Raw genomic sequence first — 6,624 nt, 5'->3', positions numbered from 1 at the left:
GCCTCTCCCATGCCTTCCTGTGAAAACCACAATAAAGGCTCTGCCTACTCTTCCTCCTTTCTCTTCCTGCCTCCTGAGGACCCCGCCGTTTCCCTGCATAGCCCTCCATGGCATTATGAGTCCCTCCTCTTGGGAATGAGCAACAGACTCTCTTTTCAAGGGCTGCCCTGTCCTGATCTGTTGGCCTCATAGCACATAAACAGTATGAAGACCTACATTTGAATACAGTCTCCTACCGGCAAACACAGGGCCTGTGTTAGTGGCTCAGTCATGTCCAACTCCGCGACCCCGTGGACTGTAGCCCACCAGGCACCTCTGCCCATGGGCTTCTCCAGGCAAGAATACTGGAGTGGGTTGCCATGCCCTCCTTCAGAGGATCTTCCCAATCCAGGGCTTGAACCCAGGTCTCCCACATTGCAGGTGGATTCTTTATCACTGAGCCGCCAGAGCCTGGCACTCAGCAAACCCCATGCAAAGACCACACGGGGGCAGGAGCCCCGCCTGTCCAGCCCACTGCTCTACCTCCAGAGCCCAGCACACTGCCCAGCACACAGCAGGAGCACAATAAATATCAACTGAATAAACGAATAACTTGGCTGAGGGCCTATGAAGTGTCAGGATCGTCCACATCTCAGAGGATAGCACAGTGGGTGCAGACACAGAAGCCTGGGGAAACCCTGTTCTGCCACGTCCCAGCTGTGGAGACTTGGACAAGTGACTTAACTTCTCTGCACCTCAGTTTACCCACATAAAAAGTAGTACATAATAAGGCCCTCAGAGAATCGCTGTGAGGGTTAAATGCATTCATTTAGGCAGAGAACAGACAGCTGCATGTGGCAGACGGTCATCACCACAGATGTAATTACCTGCCCTTGTTTTCTCCACCAACCAGCTCTGAGAAGGACGGATTACCGTTTCTATGTTGGAAGGAAGAGACTGAAGTGAAGAAGTGGCGGAACTGTACCTTGACCACTCGTGTGTTAGAATCCAGGCTTCCTCCAGGCAGGATGGAGAGCTGGGCCTCCTCCCACCGTGGGGCCCACAGCCCCTCTGGCTCTTGCCGCCCCACCCGCTCCTGACCTGGTCTCCCGGGTGCCCCAGGTCGGGCTGCACACACAAGTCATTCGGCGCAATAACCCGGGTTCCAGGCATTCAAGTTAAGCTACAATTACGCCTTTGAAATCAGGACTATATTATGCTTGGCAGAGAGCTGTCCAGTGGGACTCAGGCCATAGCACCCCCTCCACACCAGCAAGAGTTGAAGCATTTTTATTAGTTGCCAACGATGAAAAATTGTGAGATTCCACAGAGAACATCTAAATATCCACATTCTGCTGGAAAAAAAAAGAAAAAGGGCTGGGCTTATCAGAGTTCAGAGACCTACCTCTCCAACTCCACTGACCCACTGTTCATGTTCACTCAGACTGTCACACCCTCAAAGGCTCCTGTTTTCACCCTGTCTAATTCTCCCTTCGGACACCCCCCAAAAAAGAATTTTACCCCACTGCGCTTGTCACAAGAACTTTTTAGAAGATATCAGGGTTATCTGATAACCCTGGTCATGACCTTGCTCTAACTTTCTGATTCTTTGTTTCTCTACAACTTCATGTCTACACTCCTTACTGGGACATTCCAAGCCTCTATGGCCCAGCCTCTGGATATTCTTCCAACTTCATTTCTTTCTACTTTCTTCAGAGCTATCCTAAACTATAATCACATCCTAACAGGGAAGACAGACAATGAACAAAGAAACAGGTGAATGAGACTGTAGGGATATGAAAGAGCTGAACAGGGCAGTGTGATAAATGATAGCTGGGTCACCTAGAGGTAAAACAATCTAGGAAGGCTTCTCAGAGGAGGTGGACTTTGAACTGAAACTCCCAAGAATAGAGTTGGTACCAATGAATCTTAAAGATGGATCTTCATCCATCCTTCATTATGAAGGAGTTCAGTCTTTCATGTATCCCTGTCTCCATATTCCTAGCAAGGCAACTTTGCTACCCTCCAACCAAGAAACAAAGTCTATTTCACTATTCCTTGAATTCGGACTAGCCTTGGGACCTACTTTGGCCAATAGAATGCAAAGACCATTCTTTCCTGATCCAAATGCTTGGGGATCTTTGTTGAAAATCAGTTATCATATGTATGTCTGTTTCGGACTCTCTTCTGTTCCACTGATCTATGCGTCTACCTTTCACCAACACTACACTGTCTTGATTGTTCTAATTTTATAGTAAGTCTTGAGACCACGAAGAGCTAAGTTTCCCAACTTTGTTCTTTGCCAAAATTGTTTTGGTTGATTCTAGGTCATTTGCATTTTCACAAAAACTTTAGAATCAGTTCGTCAACTCCTAGAAAAGCGCCTGCTGTGATTTTGATTGGGACTATGTTGATCAATTTGGGAAAAACTGTCATCTCAACAAAAAGGAGTATCTCAAACCATGAGTATGGTATACCACTCTATTTTCATTCTCTTATTGCAGATGACTTTCATTGTAAAAGTCTTGGCTATTTTGATGAAATTTATTCCTAAATTGTTATTGGTAATATAATTTCTAAAAATTTTATTTTCTAATTGTTTACTGCCAATACATAAAAACACAATTGACTTTGATTAACCTTAACCGGAAGCCACCTACATCTACCTTGAACATGCATTTTCAGTGTTTAACCAGAGACATATGGAGGAAATGGAGAATGGAGGGGTTTCCCCTCCAGCTCTCTCTCCTGCCCAGGACTTCCCCATCACTCTTCAGTAGCCCCCAGAACCAAGCTTTGATTCCCTGGCTAAAGATATGGCAGGATTTCTATTGGAGTTTTAGGTACGGGTTATTGCACCATGACTGCACCCTACCGTCAAGCTAAAGCCATAAATGCTGGAAGCTACTCAATTCTGGGTCACTTCTTCCAAGTTTTGATCCTCTCCAAAACCTATTCACTCTGCAATTTACAGAGTCTTCAGGTACACCATGGAATATTACTCAGCCGTTAAAAAGAATTCATTTGAATCAGTTCTAATGAGATGGATGAAACTGGAGCCCATTATACAGAGTGAGGTGAGCCAGAAAGATAAAGAACATTACAGTATACTAACACATATATACGGAATTTAGAAAGATGGTAACGATGGCCCTATATGCAGGGCAGAAGAAGAGACGCAGAAGTACAGAACAGACTTTTGAACTCTGTGGGAGAAGGGGAGGGTGGGATGTTTCGAAAGAACAGAATGTATATTATCTGTGGTGAAACAGACCACCAGCCCAGGTGGGAGGCATGAGTCAAGTGCTTGGGCCTGTTAGGCTGGGAAGATCCAGAGGAATCGGGTGGAGAGGGAGGTGGGATGGGAGACCGGGATGGGGAATTCGTGTAACTCTATGGCTGATTCATATCAATGTATGACAAAACCCACTGAAAAATAAAAATTAAAAAAAAAAAAAAGAAAAAAAAAATAAAGAGATATTTACGTTAAAAAAAAAAAAAAAGAAACATATAAAAAAAAAAAAAGAAAATAACATGTGTTGGCAAGGATGTGGAGAAATTGGAACCCTTGTGTTTTGCTGGTAGGAATGTAAAACGGCACAGCCACCACTGAAAAGTTTGGCAGTTCCTCAAAAAGTTAAGCACAGAACTATCATACAATCTAGCAATTCTCCTCCTGGGCATATACCCAAGAGAATCAAAAGCTGAGACTCGAGGATTCACTCGTGTACTAATAGTGAAAGTGACGTTATTCATAACAGCCAATAGATGGAAATAACCGTGTCCATCAACAGATAAATGAATAAACAAAATGTGGTCTAGATACAATGGAGTAATTTTCAGCCATAAAAAGGAAGGAATTTCTGGTACATGCCGATTACGAGAGCTGTCATAACAAAGTACCACAGACTGGGTGACTTAAACAACAAAAATTTATTTCTTCAGTTCTGGAGGCTAGAAGCCCAAGATCAAGGTGTCAGTAGAGTTGATTCTTTCTGAGAGCTGTGAGGAAAGGATCTCCTTGGCTTTTAGATGGTCTTCTCCTTGTATCTTCACATGGTCTTCCCTCTGTATAAATCTGTGTCCAAATTTCCTTTTCTGTTAGGGACACTGGTGACACTGGATCAGGTCCCATCCATATGACCTGATTTCAGCTGAATTACCTCTATAAAAACCCACTCCACAAATATGGTTACATTCTGAGGCACTGACGGTCAGGACTTCAACAAATAAATTTTCACAGTTGGAGGGAGGAGGAACACAAAACTCAGCTCTAATATAGAACAACATGGACAAAACTCGAAAATGTTGAATAAGGCAGACACAAAAAGAAAAGTATTATGTAATTCCACTTATATGAGGTACCCCAAACAGTCAAATTCATAGAGACAGAAAGTAGAATAGAGGTTAACAGGGGCTGAGGGGAAAGTGAACGGGGAGTTACTGTGGAAAGGTTAGACAGATTGTCTTTGGGATGATGAAAAGTTATGGAAATGGACAGCTATGATGGCTGTACAATATTGCGAATGTACTTAACGTCACTGGATTATATGACTAAAATGGTAATTTTGTTATGCATGGTTTACCATAATAAAAAAGAATACTTCTATAAAAAGTCTATAGGAAGAAATTATTACCCTATGTTTCTTTCACATCTGAAAATTGATAGAGTAGTAGACAGCATTTCTATTTTGTTTGTTTCCTGAAGAAAAATTTTAATTTTCTATTTTTTCCCCTTTGTACCTCAATACACTGACACCAAGTGACACCATTATTTTAAGACAAGAGTGAAAAGTGAAAGTCATTCAGTCATGTCCAACTCTTTGCAACCCTGCAGACTATACAGTCCACGGAATTCTCCAGGCCAGAATACTGGAGTGGGTAGCTTTTCCCTTCTCCAGGGGACCTGCTCAACCCAGGGATCGAACCCAGGTCTCCCGCATTGCAGGTGGATTCTTTACCAGCTGAGTCACAAAGAAAGCCCAAGAATACTGGAGTGGGTAGCCTATCCCTTCTCCAGCAGATCTTCCAGACCTAGGAATCGAACCAGGGTCTCCTGCATTGCAGGTGAATTCTTTACCAACTGACCTTTCAAGGAAGCCCTTAAGACAAGAGAGAGGTTGTTAAAAGCAACATTACAAAGAGAAAACAGTTTCTGAACAAGTCTTTTTAAAATGAAGTTAAAAGTTAGATGTTCCATTTGAACAGTGGGTCATCAATAGCCCAGGGTGAAATAGTTTATTTAATTTCAATAGTTACTTGAACTCCCCCAGGGTGGCCAGCTGGGTGTCCTTTCACCCCAGTAAGATTCCATCATTTGGACTGCAGACTCAGAAGAATTTCTCTCTGTGTCAAGTGTCATCGTTACCCATTTAAAACACAAAATGTCGTGGTCCTGGGAGTTTGGCATATCTGGTGCAAGGCATTTTCACTTAATATTCAAAACCACCTTGAGAGAATTATAGCAATCCTCACTGAACAGATCAGAAAATAGGCCTTGGTCTTCCTTCAGGAGCCTACACATAGCACTGGAAAATCAGTGTATATTATAAACTATTTGCAGAAAAGTTGTAGCCTTTCCTCTGATGGTTCCAAAATAATTGCCTTTCTTTCCACTGGAGAAATAAGAGGTGAAGGGGATATATATAATATATCTGTATGTATTGTAAACCTTAAATATTTGCTTTCACCTTATAAACCATGTCACTTTAGGCAAGTTACCTCATTTTCTTACGGTTTTTCTCAACTGTAAAATGAGAGAAAATATTAGAATTTGATTGGAACTTGGGAAGCACTTGATAACTATTAGCTAGTATTATTATTATAAAGGTAGTTATTCTTATGTTCTCAGCAGTATATCAAGGGCCATAAGCATATTGCTATCTCTTTCCTCTCTTTCTACAGATAGACATCTATCTATTAGCACCCATCTATCTCATCTAACTCAATCATCTCAGCAACTCTGCAGATCTGATTTTCTCAGCCCCGTCATATCACAGGGGAAACTGAGGTTTTGAAACATTAAGTACCTTTCCCAAAGTTTGCACTGCTTATTGGTTTAGATGTTCAGGGTCAAGGAAATACTGTGGCTTTAAAGACCCAATTTCAACACTGGTTTGTGATTGCCACTGGACCTTCTCCAACCTCTGTTTCCTCACCTGGAGAATGGGAAAAACTGATCCCTTCCTCCTCTAAGTCCTTGCTGAGCATACCATCTAAGACTGTCAGCTGTGACACCCGGAGTCACAATAAAAGAGTACTCAAGCTTCCTGGGAGGCCCACATCTATTCTATTCCAGGCAATACTCCCAGTTCCTAGTACTTTGAGTGGGACACAATAGGTACCCAATTTAAAGAAGCCGGATGAGTGGGCAAATAAACTGTTTTGCTCCGAGCATAAGATTCCTGCTAATTCTCCAAATCCCAGTGATCCTGTGGTCCTCCGAACAAGAGCCTGGGAGGATGATCAATCACCATGTCTGTGCCAGGTCGAGCTGTGATTCCAAGGAGGAAAAACTGATCCCGAGTTCCGGAGGTGGGGCGTGGGGGTGGAGACACCTTTATGTCAGCAGCAGTTGCGGCAGAGAGAGGAAGGGTTGCTATCTCTGCAAAGGCCCTGGGCGCTGGGCCCTGCATGCTCACAAGG

Source organism: Muntiacus reevesi, chromosome 4, assembly GCF_963930625.1.
Source record: "Muntiacus reevesi chromosome 4, mMunRee1.1, whole genome shotgun sequence".
Lineage (NCBI taxonomy): Eukaryota > Metazoa > Chordata > Mammalia > Artiodactyla > Cervidae > Muntiacus > Muntiacus reevesi.
The sequence above is the reverse complement of the archived record's forward strand: the minus strand, read 5'-3'. Positions refer to the sequence as shown.